Source organism: Delphinus delphis, chromosome 6 (genome assembly GCF_949987515.2).
Source record: "Delphinus delphis chromosome 6, mDelDel1.2, whole genome shotgun sequence".
NCBI classification, from domain to species: Eukaryota; Metazoa; Chordata; class Mammalia; order Artiodactyla; family Delphinidae; genus Delphinus; species Delphinus delphis.
The window spans coordinates 76208234-76225808 of NC_082688.1; the positions used below are offsets into that span (position 1 = coordinate 76208234).

Genomic DNA, 17575 nt, shown 5'->3' on the forward strand with positions numbered 1-17575 from the left:
TGTCACAATGGTTAAAAAAAAAAAAGTTCTCATGGTCTCTGTGTATGATAGTTCTCGTTCATGAAAACAGAAACTTTTGTCTCGACCAGGACCAGTTACAAATCTCATCACATAGCAAAATAAAGGCCTTTTCAAAGAGGACTGAAATGCTGGCAAGGCACACAGTGAAGTCTTAAGATATATTAATGAGACTAAATTATGTACCAAAATCTTAAATCCTCAATATTGTCACCAAGTCATGAAGAAAATTATTATGTAAACACTAGTTCCAGGAATATAAAACTACCTTTCCCACTAGGAAAAAACAAACAAACAAACAAAAACAAAAGAGCAACATTGCATACAGGTTTCAAATTAATTTTTTTTTTTCTCTTGAGTCATCACTACTTTCTTTGTCCCTCAAAGAAAAAGTTGCTGGGAGGCATATGTTTTGAATAATAACAACTCAGCCCAAGCATTCTCACTGAAAAAAATTAGCAATCCAGACAGGGTACCACAAAGTGAATCTTAATGAGAATATTTTACAAGGTAAATGACAGAGACTATAATTATTAATTTCTCTCAATGCCGTTTAGGTTCAGGTTTATAGGACGTAAGGAGAAAACTACTGGGAAAATTTACTTGATGTGAATTTATGAATTGGCAAGATTACTTTGAAGAGATGAACAACAAATTGCTCTTTTAGCTTTAGTTCACATAATGCACCAGATGTCATAACCTCAGGAGCAAACAATTTGTCACAAATAATTCCCTGAATTTTTTTTTAATGTTTTATTCCTCTATAATGAAGAATGATACTTCTGCAACTTTATTATAAATTTCTTGAAGGTGCGGTCAATGTTCTACTATACTTTTGTACCTCTCTGGGCCTAATACAGTGTGAGACATATGTTTAGAACTCAAAAACCACTTGCTGATTAACTAAATGTCCTATTGTTCTCATTTCAGCTTTGTTATTTTTCCTGTGACAAACTCTTATCTTATTCATCATGAGTAATGCCTTGCAGTTCAGTTATGTTAACTGAATCACTGTTAATACATCTGAATCTTTTTTTTTTTTTTTTTTTTTTTTTTTTGCGGTGCGCGGGCCTCTCACTGCTGTGGCCTCTCCCGTTGCGGAGCACAGGCTCCAGACGCGCAGGCTCAGTGGCCATGGCTCACGGGCCCAGCCGATCCGCAGCACGTGGGATCTTCCCGGACCGGGGCACGAACCCGCGCCTCCTGCAACGGCAGGCGGACTCCCAACCACTGCGCCACCAGGGAAGCCCTATCTGAATCTTTTTTCATATCTGGAAATATTTTCAAGAATTTGATAGGCTTTGTAACTAAAACTCTATCTTACTCCCACTGATCCTCTTAAAACCTGAAGTTCCCTCTCCAAAATCCATTTGCCATTAAGTGGGTCCTTGTCACTTGCTTTCTGATCTGTTGCTTCTGGTACCTGTGTGATGACCACTGCCAGGCTCACCTAATTCTTCATAGACAAACCCTCACCTTCTCCTCCATCCTACCCTTTATTTTTAATGGGAAATTGTTTTATTTCTTTGATTAATAGAAAAGTTCAAAAATTTTTTTGCCATTTGTATTGTTTCTTCAGTTAATTGCTTATGCCCATTGCCAATTCTATTTTTCCTAGATCTCTTCATATATTAGGATATCCTTTCCATATTGCAAATGCTTTTCCTGATTGTGGTTTGCCTTTTGATTGTTTTTTGATTATTTTATTTTAAATTGATTTTTATTGGAGTATAGCTGATTTACAATGTTGTGTTAGTTTCAGGTATACAGCAAAGTGAATTAGTTATACATATACATATATCCACTCTTTTTAAGATTCTTTACCCATATAGGTCATTACAGAGTACTGAGTAGAGTTCCTTGTGCTATACAGTAGGCTCTCATTAGTTACCTATTTTATATATAGTAGTGTGTATATGTTAATCCCAATCTCCCAATTTATCCCTCCCACTTTTCTCCCTTGGGAACCATAAGGCTGTTTTTGACATCTGTGACTCTATTTCTGTTTTGTAAATAAATTCATTGTACCATTTTTTTAGATTCCCCTGTCCTACTCTTGAACCCTCCTTGATCAACTACCCGCCCTTGAAAGTCTGCCTTAGCTATACACACTAATCACATTGTTTATCTTGAATGCTGCCCCCAAATTAGATACTCTAAAAACTGGAAAAGAGCAAAAGTCAAAAGAAACTATGAAGTGTCTAAAGCGGTACATGCCTATTTTAGGGGACTTTGGATACAGAGGCAAGCTGCTAACAAGACATGGAGCCCAAATGTGAATTATGATTCTGCATTACAGGAGTCCAATGTGATAGCATGGATTTGTTTAATAATCACCCATAAAATAAAATCCTAGCACCACTGAGTGTACGCTCTATTCCAACACTCCCAACAGGACATTACAAAATTATTTTGCATTAATTTGCAAAAAAGTAAATGGTGCTTAAATTATGAGAATGGCATAACTGAAATCCAAAAAGCAAACAAAACATATTCCACCATGATGTTCTGGCTCTTTCATCTGATGCTCTGAAAATATGCATTTAAAATGATAAGAAGGAGAATACTCAATACAAATTATGTACTGTGTATTCCACATATAAATTTTTTTATTGAATCTCCACAATAACCCCAAATGTTAGGTGTTTGTATACCTACCTTACAGTTAATGAATCTGAGCTCAAGAGATTTAGCAACAAGTTGAAGGTCAACAAGGATGGTGGTAATTTTAGCCTCACTGGGTTGTTGAGAAGCATAGATGGAACTGTGAGTTGAATCGATATCAACAAACACTGACTGAGTCTTTCTCAGTTGTCACAAAGTTCCGTCTTTGTTATTTCATTTAATAGTTTTAAGTGGGTAAAGGGACATTCGGTAAGAATATTAGTATGGACCCAGGTCATATGTAGCCTTTTGTTCCTCCAGGTTAGGATTCATGTCTTGTTCACAGCTGCACTCTTAGTATCAGACAATGTTCCTGGTCCATAGAAGATGCTCAGGAAATACCATACTTACCAAAGGAAAAATTATCATCTGACGTTCTTAAAAGAGGGTTACCTGGAAATATTTAGAGGATTTACAAGTGTCTTTACTATTATCATAATACTATTTCATGTGCTTTGTAATTTTCAGTGAAGAAAATATGTTTGCATATTGTTGTTACCAAAGAAAATAACTGCTGAAGTCATATAAGAGAATTTCTAAACATGAAGGAATATATCCAATAGAAACCAGCAAATGACTTGCAAAAGTTCATTTTTAAGATTTATCACACATTCTTATCTTTCTTAAACATAATAAACTGGACATAAATGTATTTTCCTGTGTCTAAGGAATTTACTTCAATATAACAATAATTTCATTTTTCTAAGTTTTCTAATCTGTACATTTGAGTGTGTCTTTTATTTTATCTATTGCTATTCTGTCAGCTGTCCCTTTTGGACACTGCCAGTATACCTGATTTAAATGGACTCTCTGCCTCTTTCTAATTTTCTGTAGTCTAGAAAAACAGACAATAGAATCAGTTGGAATTATGCTTAATATAAGAGCAAAACCCACATAGATATTATATCTGTTATTAAATTTCATAATCCTTTTAGAATCTTAGTCAGGTCCAAAAATCAATCACTTAAAGGTAAGTGAAAGATTGGTATATCTGCAAAACTACCCGAGAACTAGTAGAAAAATACAGCCAATACCAACTAAAACATGATTGCCAATACTGAAAACTCAGCCTTTCAGTAGAGCAAGGCTTTAAAACGTCTGGATTGTCCAGCCTTGTGGGCTTCCTCCCTGCACAGCATGTGAGTGACAGCCCTTCTCTTGCACCTGACTGGGCCTCTGGGGCAAGGAGGTGCTGCATGAAAGGAAATCTGAGGAACAGAGATGTTAACTGCCTGGTCCAAGATCACAGAACTACCGTGTGGCTGACAGGGTCTTGGTGCTCCAGCCAGATGTCAGACCTGTGCCTCTGAGGTGAGAGAGTAGAGTTCAGGACATTGGTCCACCAGACACAGCCCAGTTCCACATAATATCAAACAGCAAAAGCTATCCGAGAGATCTCCATCTCAATGCTAAGACCCAGCTCCACTCAACAAACAGCAAGCTACAGCGCTGGACACCCTATGCCAAACAACTAGCAAGACAGAAACACAACACGACCCATTAGCAGAGAGGCTGCCTGGAATTATAATGAGTTCACAGACACCCCAAAACACACCATCGGACATGGTCCTGCCCACCAACAAGACAAGATCCAGCCTCATCCATCAGAACACAGGTACTAGTACCCTCCACCAGGAAGCCTACAGAACCCACTGAACCAACCTTACACACTGGGGGAAGACACCAGAAAAAACAGGAACTACAAACCTGCACGCTGTGAAAAGGAGACCCAAACATAATAAGTTAAGCAAAATGAGAACACAGAGAAATACACAGAAGAAGGAGCAAGGTAAAAACCTATCAGACTAAACAAATGAAGAGGAAATAGGCAGTCTACCTGAAAAAGAATTCAGAGTAATGATAGTAAAGATGATCCAAAATCTTGGAAATAGAATGGAGAAAATACAAGAAATGTTTAACAAGGACCTAGAAGAACTAAAGGGCAAAAAAACAATGATGAACAACATAATAAATGAAATTAAAAATTCTCTAGAAGGAATCAACAGCAGAATAACTGAGGCAGAATAACAGATAAGTTATCTGGAAGATAAAATAGTGGAAATAACTACTGCAGAGCAGAAAAAGAAAATGAATAGGGCTTCCCTGGTGGCGCAGTGGTTGAGAGTCCTCCTGCCAATGCACGGGACACGGGTTCGTGCCCTGGTCCGGGAAGATCCCACACGCCACGGAGCGGCTGGGCCTGGGAGCCATGGCTGCTGAGCCTGCATGTCCGCAAACGCAGCCTGCATGTCCGCAAATGAAGCCTGTGCGTCTGGAGCCTGTGCTCCGCAACGGGAGAGGGCCACAACAGTGAGAGGCCCGCGTACCACAAAAAAAAAAAAAAAAAAAAAGAATAAAGAGAACTGAAGACAGTCTCAGAGACCCCTGGGACAACATTAAACACACCAACATTTGAATTATAGGGGTCCCAGAAGAAGAAGAGGAAAAGAAAGGGACTGAGAAAATATTTGAAGAGATTGTAGTTGAAAGCTTCCCTAATATGGGAAAGGAAATAGTCAATCAAGTCCAGGAGGCACACAGAGTCCAATACAGGATAAATCCAAGGGGAAACACATCAAGACACATATTCATCAAACTATCAAAAATTAAATACAAAGAAAAAATATTAAAAGTAGCAAGGGAAAAACAACAAATAACATAAAATGGAATCCCCATAAGTTTAACAGCTGATCTTTCAGCAGAAACTGTGCAAGCCAGAAGGGAGTGGCAAGGCATATTTAAAGTGATGAAAGGGAGGAAGCTACAACCAAGATTACTCTACCCAGGAAGGATCTCATTCATATTCAACTGAGAAATTAAAATCTTTACAGAAAAGCAAAAGCTAAGAGAAATCAGCACCACCAAACCAGCTTTACAACAAATGCTAAAGGAACTCCTCTAGGCAGGAAACACAAGAGAAGGAAAAGACCTGCAATAACAAACCCAAAACAATTAAGAAAATGGGAATAGGAACATACATATTAATAATTACTTTAAATGTAAATGGATTAAATGCTCCCACTAAAAGACACAGACTGGTTGAATGGTTACAAAAACAGGACCTGTATATATACTGTCTACAAGAGACCTAGAGACACATACTGACTCAAAGTGAGAAGATGGAAAAAGATATTCCATGCAAATGGAAATCAAAAGAAAGCTGGAGGGGCTTCCCTGGTGGCGCAGTGGTTGGGAGTCCGCCTGCGGATGCAGGGGACAAGGGTTCGTGCCCCGGTCTGGGAGGATCCCACATGCCGTGGAGTGGTTGGGCCCTTGAGCCATGGCTGCTGAGTCTGCGCGTCCGGAGCCTGTGCTCCGCAACGGGAGAGGCCGCAACAGTGAGAGGCCCACATACCGCAAAAAAAAAAAAAAAGAAAGCTGGAGCAGCAATTCTCATATCAGACAAAATAGACATTAAAATAAAGACTATTAAAGACAAAGAAGGACACTACATAATGATCAAGGGATCAATCCAAGAAGAAGATATAACAATTGTAAATATTTATGCACCAGACATAGGAGCACCTCAATACATAGGGCAAATGCTAACAGCCATAAAAGGGGAAATCAACAGTAACACAATCATAGTAGGGGACTTTAATGCCCCACTTTCACCAATGGACAGATCATACAAAAGGAAAATAAATAAGGAAACACAGCTGTAAAAGATACATTAAACAAGATGGACTTAATTGATATTTATAGGACATTCCATCCAAAAACAACAGAATACACTTTCTTCACAAGTGCTCATGGAACATTCTCCAGGATAGATCATATCTTGGGTCACAAATCTAGCCTTGGTAAATTTAAGAAAATTGAAATTGTATCAAGTATCTTTTTTGACCACAATGCTATGAGACTAGATACCAATTATAGGAAAAAATCTGTAAAATATACAAACACACGGAGGCTAAACAATACAATACTTAATAACCAAGAGATCACTGAAGAAATCAAAGAGGAAATCAAAAAATACCTAGAAATAAATGACAATGAAAACATGACAACCAAAAACCTATGGGATGCAGCAAAAGCAGTTCTAAGATGGAAGGTTACAGCAATACAATCCTACCTCAAGAAACAAGAAACATCTCAAATAAACAACCTAACCTTATACCTAAAGCAATTAGAGAAAGAAGAACAAAAAAAACCCAAAGTTAGCAGATGGAAAGAAATCATAAAGATCAGATCAGAAATAAATGAAAAAGAAATGAAGGAAACGATAGCAAAGATCAATAAAACCAAAAAGCAGTTCTTTGAGAAGGTAAACAAAATTGATAAACCATTAGCCAGACTCATCAGGAAAAAAAAAGAAGACCCAACTCAAGAGAATTAGAAATGAAAAAGGAGAAGTAACAACTGACACTGCAGAAATACAAAGGATCATGAAAGATTACTACAAGCAACCCTATGCCAATAAAATGGGCAACCTGGAAGAAATGGACAAATTCTTAGAAAAGCACAACCTTCTGAGACTGAACCACGAAGAAATAGAAAATATAAACAGACCAATCACAAGCACTGAAATTGGGACTGTAATTAAAAACCTTCCAACAGGGCTTCCCTGGTGGCGCAGCGGTTGAGAGTCCGCCTGCCGATGCAGGGGACATGGGTTCGTGCCCCCGTCCGGGAAGATCCCACATGCCGCGGAGCGGCTGGGCCCGTGAGCCATGGCCGCTGAGCCTGCGCGTCCGGAGCCTGTGCTCCGCAATGGGAGAGGCCACAACAGTGAGGAGCCCTCGTACCGCAAAAAAAAAAAAAAAAAAAAAAAAAAAAAAAAAAAAAACCTTCCAACAAACAAAAGCCCAGGACCAGTTGGCTTCACAGGCAAATTCTGTCAAACATTTAGAGAGGAGCAAACACCTATCCATCTCAAATTCTTCCAAGATACAGCAGAGGGAGAAACACTCCCAAACTCATTCTACAAGGCCACCATCACCCTGACACCAAAACCAGACAAAGATGTCACAAAGAAAGAAGACTACAGGCCAATATCACTTATGAACATAGATGCAAAAATCCTCAACAAAATACTAGCTAACAGAATCCAACAGCATATGAAAAGGATCATACACCATGATCAAGTGGGGTTTATCCCAGGACTGTAAGGATTCTTCAATATATGCAAATCAATCAATGTGATAAACCATATTAAAAAATGAAGAAGAAAAAGCATATGATCATTTCAATAGATGCAGAAAAAGCTTTTGACAAAATTCAACACCCATTTATGATAAAAACCCTCCAGAAAGTAGGCATAGAGAGATCTTACCTCAACATAATAAAGGCCATATATGACAAACCCATAGCCAACATTGTTCTCAGTGGTGAAAAACTGAAACCATTTCCTCTAAGATCAGGAACAATACAAGGTTGTCCACTCTCACCACTCTTATTCAATGGAGATTTGGAAGTTTTCACCATAGCAGTCAGAGAAGAAAAAGAAATAAAAGGAATCCAAATTGGAAAAGAAGAAGTAAAGCTGTCACTGTTTGCAGATGACAGATACTATAGATCCTAAAGATACTATAGAATCCTAAAGATGCTACCGCAAAACTACTAGAGCTAATCAATGAATTTGGTAAAGTAAAAGGATACAAAATTAATGCACAGAAACCTCCTGCATTCCTATACACTAATGATAGAAAGTCTGAAAGTGAAATTAAAGAAACACTCCCATTTACCATTGCAACAAAAAGAATAAAATACTTAGGAAGAAACCTACCAAATAGGTAATAGACCTGTAGTCAAAAAAATATAAGGCACTGATGAAAGAGATTAAAGATCATACAAACAGATGGAGAGATATACCATGTTCTTGGATTGGAAGAATCAACATTGTGAAAATGACTCTACTACCCAAAGCAATATACAGATTCAGTGCAATCCCTATCACACTAGCAATGGCATTTTTCACAGAACTAGAACAAAAAATTTCACAATTTGTATGAAAACACAAAAGACTCCAAATAGCCAAAGCAATCTTGAGGAAGAAAACGGAGCTGGAGGAATCAAGCTCCCTGACTTCAGATTATACTACAAAGCTACAGTAATCAAGACAGTATGGTAATCGCACAAGAACAGAGATAAACCCATGCACATATGGTCACCCTTTTTGATAAATGAAGAAAGAATATACAGTGGAGAAAAGACAGCCTCTTCAGTAAGTGGTGCTGGGAAAACTGGACAGCTACATGTTAAAGAATGAAATTAGAACACTCCCGAACACCATACACAAAAATAAACTCAAAATGGATTAAAGATCTAAATGTAAGGCCAGACACTATAAAACTCTTAGAGGAAAACATAGGCAGAACACTCTATGACATAAATCACAGCAAGATCCTTTTTGACCCACCTCCTAGAGAAAGGGAAATAAAAGCAAAAATAAACAAATGGGACCTAATGAAACTTCAAAGCTTTTGCACAGCAAAGGAAACCATAAACAAGACGAAAAGACAACCCTCAGCATGGGAGAAAATATTTGCAAATGAAGCAACTGACAGAGGATTTACCTCCAAAATTTACAAGCAGCTCATGCAACTCTATATCAAAAAAACAAACAACCCAATCCAAAAATGGGCAGAAATCCTAAACAGACATTTCTCCAAAGAAGATATACAGATTGACGACAAACACATGAAAGGATGCTCAACGTCACTAATCATTAGAGAAATGTAAATCAAAACTACAATGAGGTACCACCTCACACTAGTCAGAATGGCCATCATCAAAAAATGTACAACCAATCAATGCTGGAGAGGGTATGGAGAAAAGGGAACCTTCTTGCACTGTTGGTGGGAGTGTGAATTGATACAGCCACTAGAACAGTATGGATGAGAACAGTATGGAGAACAGTATGGATGTTCCTTAAAAAACTAAAAATAGAACTACCATACGACCCAACAATCCCACTACTGGGCATATACCCTGAGAAAACCATAATTCCAAAAGGGTCATGTACCACAATGTTCATTGCAGCACTATTTACAATAGCCAGGACATGGAAGCAACCTAAGTATCCATCATCAGATTAATGGATAAAGAAGATGTGGCACATATATACAATGGAATACTACTCAGCCATAAAAAGAAACGAAATTGAGTTATTTGCAGTGAGGTGGATGGACCTAGAGTCTGTCATACAGAGTGAAGTAAGTCAGAAAGAGAAAAACAAATACTGTATGCTAACCCATATATATGGAATCCAAAAAAAAATTGGTTCCGAAAAACCTAGGGTCAGGACAGGAATAAAGACGCAGACATAGAGAATGGACTTGAGGACACGAGGAGGGGGAAGGGTAAGCTGGGATGAAGTGAGAGAGTGGCATGGACTTATAAATACTACCAAATGTAAAATAGATAGTGGGAAGCAGTCACATAGCACAGGGAGATCAGCTCGGTGCTTTGTGACCACCTAGAAGGCTGGGATAGGGAGGTTGGGAGGGAGACGCAAGAGAGAGGAGATGGGGATATATGTATATGTATAGCTGATTCACTTTGTTATAAAGCAGAAAGTAACACAGCACTGTAAAGCAATTTTACTCCAATAAAGATGTTAAAAAAAAAAAAGTAGATCTTTTCTGGTAGGTTCTGGCCTTTTTAATTTTTAAAAACTTTTTTTATTTTTATTATTATTATTTTTTGTGGTACGTGGGCCTCTCACTGTTGTGGCCTCTCCTGTTGCGGAGCACAGGCTCCGGACGCACAGGCTCAGCGGCCATGACTCACGGGCCCAGCCGCTCCGCGGCATGTGGGATCTTCCCGGACCGGGGCACGAACCCGTGTCCCCTGCATCGGCAGGCGGACTCTCAACCACTGCACCACCAGGGAAGACCTGGCCTTTTTTTATTGATGGTTGTTCTGAAAATAGTTGCGGTTTTGGTGTGCTCATGAGAAAAAGTGAGCTCAGGGTCTTTCTACTCTGCCATCTTGGTCAATCTCTTGATAAGCTGAATTTTTAATTTGGATGAGATTGCCAGGCTTGCATATATTTAATGACATGCTTTTATACAATTTTTCATTGTCTAATGTAAAGTGGAATTTTAGAATCCTTTAGACTGAATGTTCATTCATTGTAGCTTAATAAAGTTACCACCTTTCTTAATACTTCCTCTAAATTTCTACTTGCCTTTTAATTTTGGGGTACCTAGGGAATTGTTGATCTGAGATAGCAATACCACCCTTCTCAGACATCATGGAAATGCTAATTAAAACCATAATGAGATACTATAACACACCCACCAGACTGCTAAAATTAAAATCCCTGATAATTGCCAAGTGATGGTAAAGATGTGAAGCAACTACAACTCTTACACTCTGCCAGTGGGAATGTAAATTAGCACAACCAGTTTGGGAAAGTAGCAGTACCTACTAAAAGTGAACATATAAGAAACATATAATTAATTGCATATCCAACAGAAATGTGCACATACATGCCCCAAAAGACAAGTATAAGAAAGTAAGAGCCACAAAGTAGCCATGATAAAATAGTATATCACATTGAAAGGTAAGTTACTATTACACATAGAAGTCTCACATAAGTAATATTGAGAACAAGAGGCCACACACAAAAAAACAAGTATTAATACATATTCTATTATTCCATTTATATAAAACTCAGAAAAAGTTGAAATAATTAACAGTATTTAAATTTAGGAAACTTGTTACCTTATGGAGGGTTTGGATTTGTGACTTAGGAAGAAAAAGAGCACCTTCAATTATATTGGTTATGCTCTGTTTCCTAATTTGAATGGTTAATACACATGTTTGTGGATTTTGTGATAATTTATTGAGTTGTTCACTTATTATTTGTGCACTGTTATTAAGCATATTTCAACAAAAATCTTTAATGAATCAATTATATATTATATATGATATATATATATTATGTCAGATAACATAGATGAGATTAAAATAGAAAAATAAAAATCAGTTAATTATTCCACTAGTGCATATACTTCAAGTCTTTTTTTCTATATGTATATTCATACATGGACACTTACTTAGCACTGATAATTTTTCTGTTAATAGAAATTATCAAAATTGTTTAAGGAAAATAAGAAAATCTGAGTAAACCAAGCTTCTATAGTGTAGAAGCATGAAGCATTAAAAAAAGAAAGAAAAAAAAAAACTACCAGAGCCAAAATAATCTTTCATATTGATTTACCACTAAATTTTCCTAACTTTAAAAAAGTAGGAAATTCCCACACAATCCAAAAAAAGAATCTCAGATCTTAGCGAGTAAATTCTAGAGTGATAAAAAGTGCTTTTCATTTTTTTTCTTGAGCAAGACTTTTTTCCCTTGTGATTCTTTGATTAGGGCTTCTTTTTTATTTATTCTTTTTCTCTTTTTTCATGAATAATTACCTATATATTTGATTTGTTTGCCCTATTGGTCATTTTTTTCTCTCATAATTTTCATCATTGTCCTTGCCTGCTGCATTCTACAATGAGAAGGCGCCTTCAATCTGCTTTCCACAAATCTGATTATATTAGCTGTTGCCTTCAAAGGCAGATTTAATTCTTCTATTACATTTTCTGTTTCCTTTCGATCCTTTGCATTTCAACTTTTTCAATCTTAATGCCTTATATTTCTAAGTTAATCGATGAATGTGTTAAGGCTAAAAAACAACTTTCTAAGATATTTTTCTGTGTTTTGTATTAACTCATTGACCTACATATGATTTACCTCTGAGACTTTCCTTTCCCATGTCAAAGTAATCATTATCCAGATCCTGTTTGACTTTGATTGTGTTGTTGCTATTGTTTGCTTCTAGATTTGAGAATGTGATAAAATCTAATGAAGGGTGGTATTTTTCAACAGACAAGTCATAAGACTGACCCTTAGCCCTTGGTCCTACTGATAACATGGTTTTTAGTAGAAAGACTCTAAGCTTCACAGTTGAAGAGTAAACTGTGAACAATCTCAGGCCTAAATTCCAATTGGTATCGGACATTCAAATAAAAGACGTCTGCTAGAATGTTGGTGGACCACCTTCTCTCCACACTCTGTGGTTCTGTGATGATATGATAGAGTTTAACAACACACACACACACACACACACACACACACACACACACACACACACACACACACACACTACTATCGTCACCTATAGGGACTATCTTTCTCCTTGGTTACAATGTATTTCCCTAAGACCTTCCTTTCTTTCTAGCCTTTTCAGAGGGAGCAGGAAAGATAATCCTCAAATGGATATTGATATAAAGGCATTGATTGAAGGGAGGTACCAATGGCTGCTTAGCTTTCTGAGTCATACAAATCTTGAATCTCTGAATCAGCGGGCAGAAAGTAAGTGAGGAACACAGAGTCTCTCTATATTATTTAAGGCCATGGGTTTGTTCTACTCCAGACTGTGAATTTCAATTTAGCAATGTGGAGTCTTCCCAGAAGCTAATAATAGATTGGCTGAAAGTCTCAGTTTTGAATTTTGTCATAAATTTTCATCTTTCTCTATGCCCTTATAGTCATTTTAAGCTGCATCAAGCACAGTTAAGATGGTAGAACTTCCAAAAAACAACTATTTCTGACATCGTAAACTAGGATTAAAAAACCATCCCACCAGCCTCATTTGGAGGAAAATTCAATCTTCCTCTAATATTTACTCACAACCAAAAGTCACTCCTGAACATCTGTGCCATATGACTTTGACACTGATGGCAAAATAGTCATTAATAACATAGCACATGTAAATATTTGGATCCATTTCAGTAGAACTGAGAAAGCCACAAAACTGTCTTACAAAGTGACTTTTCATTGCTGACTCAGTGTTCATTTTACTTTGCCCCCAAAGTGCTGTAATTTTCTTTGGTATTTTTTGAAATAAACGAGTTACATTTATTTTCAGGCTTTTTCAGTATAGTGGGGAGATGAGTTCATTTTCATTTCATAGCTGGTCAAGACCCACTTTTATCTCTTAGAATTATACAAGGTCTATACACTGCTCAGGAAATGACAAAGCCCAGCCTTCTAAATACAATTTAACTTCTCTTTTCAAAGGATAAACATAATGAAAAAAGAAGAGGGAGAAAAAAACGTATCATGAGAAAATCAGCAATATATCACACATCAAAATTTTAAAGTCTTGGTTTCGTTTTTTTTTTTTTTGCGGTACGCGGGCCTCTCACCGCCGGGGCCCCTCCCGCCGCGAAGCACAGGCTCCAGACGCGCAGGCTCAGCGGCCATGGCTCACAGGCCCAGCCGCTCCGCAGCACGTGGGATCCTCCCGGACCAGGGCACGAACCCACGTCCCCTGCATCGGCAGGCGGACTCTCAACCACTGCGCCACCAGGGAAGCCCTAAAGTCTTGGTTTCTTATAAATAAATTTAAAATAAATCATTCCTATAAACTTTCAACTTTTTTTTTCACTTTTTTTCATGTCAATTCTTTCATATAGCTCTTTTAAGATGTTTTATCATTGTCAGTTTTCTTGCAACGGTTGCATGTGAACAATTTGGAATTTGATCTTTTTGTCTCTTAGATTATAAAACAGGCTTCTGGCTGTATGTTGAGGCAGTATGGAGCAATATAAAAAGACCTGGGCTAGAAGATGGAAGGTCTAGGATTGATTTGCCTCATATTAGCTCTACTGACGCTATGATTTACTGTCTGGTTTACAGGCTAGTGTCAGTCTGCACATGCTAATTGGTCTGCACCATGAGGAGTATGGAAATGGAGAATAAGCATTAGAAACTTTTATAGACATTTATTAGGGTGATTATATATCTGTAAGATAATGACAATAATAAATATGTGGACTTGTATATTTTGTGTCTACCTTTTAATCGTTTCATTTCTCTAGCAATTAACTTTTAGCAATTTTATAAAAGCATTCAGTCTGTAATGGATTAAAATGAATTAACAGTAAACTGACCCTTAACCACAGGGTCTGAGAAGCACTGAGCTATATCCAGTAGATCAGTTAACCTGTTGGGACCTCAATTTCTCCATCTGTAAAGATATGAGCAATGGTCCCTACTTTGTCTTTCATAGAGATTATGTGAATACTAAACAAAATTACTTATTCATAAATTATTTGTAAGCTATAAGACTTCATATAAGTATATGGTTGTTATAGTCTAAGTAAAAATCATTTGGGAAATAGCATGGCAGCTCAGCTAAAAGAAGGTTGGCATTTATTAGATACCCAATAAATGTTTGTTGGCTTTATGAGTAAATACAAGAACAGAAACTCTGGCATCAGACAGAACTGCATTCTAACAATTGTCTCAGGGAGCAATTTGTGACTTAAGGCAGGCCATGTATCTTTTAATAGCACTGTTTCTCCATCTGTAAAATGAGAATATTAATAGCTTCTATCTTTAAAGGTTGTTGTGAGTATTCAATAAAATAATGCAGTAAAGTATTTAGTACTTGGCACGTGGAATGTATTCAATAAATATTAGTCATAACATTTAGCTTTTAGCTTTTTCTTTGCTAAGGAAATGTTCGGTTGTTCATATGCAATTTCTTACTTAATTCTTAGGAAAATATAACTAGGTAACTACCATAATCTCCATTTTTAAATTAGGAAAGTATGAATGAAAGAATTAAGCAACTTCACAAAGTCACATAGCTACTTTAAATCCCTGTCTGTCTATAGCAGAATTGGAGACTTTTTCCACCTAATACCACCTCCCTAAGGTATTCTAAGTAATGAGAATACATTTTATAGGCTACATTTTAGAAACATTCTCATTTTTATTTATAAGCTATGAAGATTTTTTGTGTGAGAAACAGCATCAACAGATTTAATAATGCATAAAAGAGATACCCATGAATCATCTTTTCACTTACCAATTTGACTTGTTGGTATCCTCATGCTGGTGGTGGCCACTTTCAGTGTTCTGCTCTGAACCTCTTCTCATAACCCTATTTGACTGCTGCCAAAAAAATGTAAAAAGAAAAATGATATTTACTTCTAGAAGAATTTCCATATATTAATGACCAGAACAATAATAATTCAAATTTACATAGCATAATTTATAAAGCTTTAAAAGAAACAAAATAGGGATTAAACTTCTTCACATGTTTGGGGTTTTGCATCTTGAAAGCAAGTATATTGTCATGTTTTATCTTGGAATTCTCAGAACATGACAAAGTATCTATCACCTAGGGACTCATTAAATTTTTTCTTTTTTGTTGTTAAACAGATGAAAGAATGAAACTCATGTTCAAATACATTCATATATTTGAAGATTTTCAATCTTCCACTCTGGAAGGCAAAATGGTATTTTGTTATAATGTAGCTGTTTGCAGAGAAGAAGAAAATAAATCTGAAGGAGAAAATATTTTTGCCGTGCCAATAAACCTGACATTTAAAGGTTAAAATTGACAATGAAGTCGACATGCAAGACACAATTATTCCTTGTAGCTTCAGTATTTAAAAATTATTGGATGAACCTGAAAATCTATTATCAAAAATAATTATTATCTATTTATACAGGAAAATTTAAATTTGATGAATTCAAAGTTTGAATTTACTTTTGGAGTAACTGTAAAGTTGAAAAAGGGAAATAAAATACTCTTTTTAGAATTAGAATGTGTTTTCCATTGTCCTAACGACTCTTCTTATGCTACTTCCCAACTCTACTCAACCCTCTGCAATCCATAAAAAGAGAGAAGGATAAAGGAGAGAAAGATAAGTTGACAAAAAACAGTAAATACTATTCTAGGATAGAATATTAACTCAAAAAGGTGTAATGAGGTGAAATGCTTTCTTAAAATAATTAATGTCAATCGCTTTCCTTCACACATCATACTTTTATACCAGATTGCCTCTTTGACATTGCCACTTGTGTGACCAATAATAATAGTCATATCATATCATAATAGTGATTATTATTTTGTTGCTTACAATGTATCAGGAACTGTTCTTATCATTTTAGAGGAAATATCTAACTTAATATTTACAATAGCCCTATAAGGTAGGTATTATTAACCTCCCTCTTTTTTAAAGAGGAGAACACCAAGTCTCACTTTTAGTAAATTATTAAACCACCACTACTAATAACCAATAAAGTAGGATTTGAACCTTTTCCAGAACCTATTCTGTTAATTGCCAAGGTATCTACTACCTTCCAAACTTAATCCAAACTAGAACTCTTGATTTTCCTGATGTACCTACCTAGGTCTTCCCCCACTGCTTAGGAAATTGAGACATCTGCTTTGTACTCAAGCCAGAAACATAGGGATCCTCCTTAATAAATTCCTTTCCCATGATAATTATGCACCCTAAATACAGCTAAATCCATACAGCTCTCTTCTTTCATCAGCTGAAGCCACCATCATCTGTTACCTAGAGGACAGCAAAAGCTTTCTACCTATTCTCACTGATCCTCCTCTTGACCCATTCTATAATCCATTGTTTATACTCTGGCCAGGGTAGACTTTTGATAGCATTATTCATCATTTTACTACTCTGCTTAAAATTCTTCATTGGCTTTCTATTGCACTGATTGAAATCCAATTTTCTTATTGTTACCTACAAGCCCTGACACGAACTGACTACAGCCTACCTCTCAAATATTACCTTACACAGTTCTCCTTCACTTTTTATTGGGCTCTCACATACTCTTCTACTAATAAGCCATGGTCTTCAGCACCTAAGGACATTATTTTTCAGGAAATCAAGCGTAGAATGTTCTGCAACTGGATCCTTTTCATGCCTCAAGTTCAAAAGCCACTTTCTCAAAGAGGTTTATCCCACTTGATAAACCCCAAAGTAGTTTTTTTTTTTTTTTTTTTTTTTTGTGGTACGCAGGCTTCTCACTGTGGGGCACGATCCCGTGTCCCCTGCATCGGCAGGCAGACTCTCACCCACTGTGCCACCAGGGAAGCCCCCCCAAAGTAGTTTTGATGATAAACCC

General features: G+C 36.8%; 1 long non-coding RNA gene across 1 annotated transcript in view; it reads right to left on the reverse strand.

The window, feature by feature from the left end:
• LOC132426695 (uncharacterized) overlaps window positions 1-17575 on the reverse strand; it is a 366621-nt gene that overhangs the window by 192720 nt on the left and 156326 nt on the right. The window contains exon 2 of the long non-coding RNA XR_009519754.1: window positions 15504-15589. This is a non-coding gene — a long non-coding RNA (uncharacterized lncRNA). The remainder of the gene's footprint in view (window positions 1-15503; window positions 15590-17575) is intronic.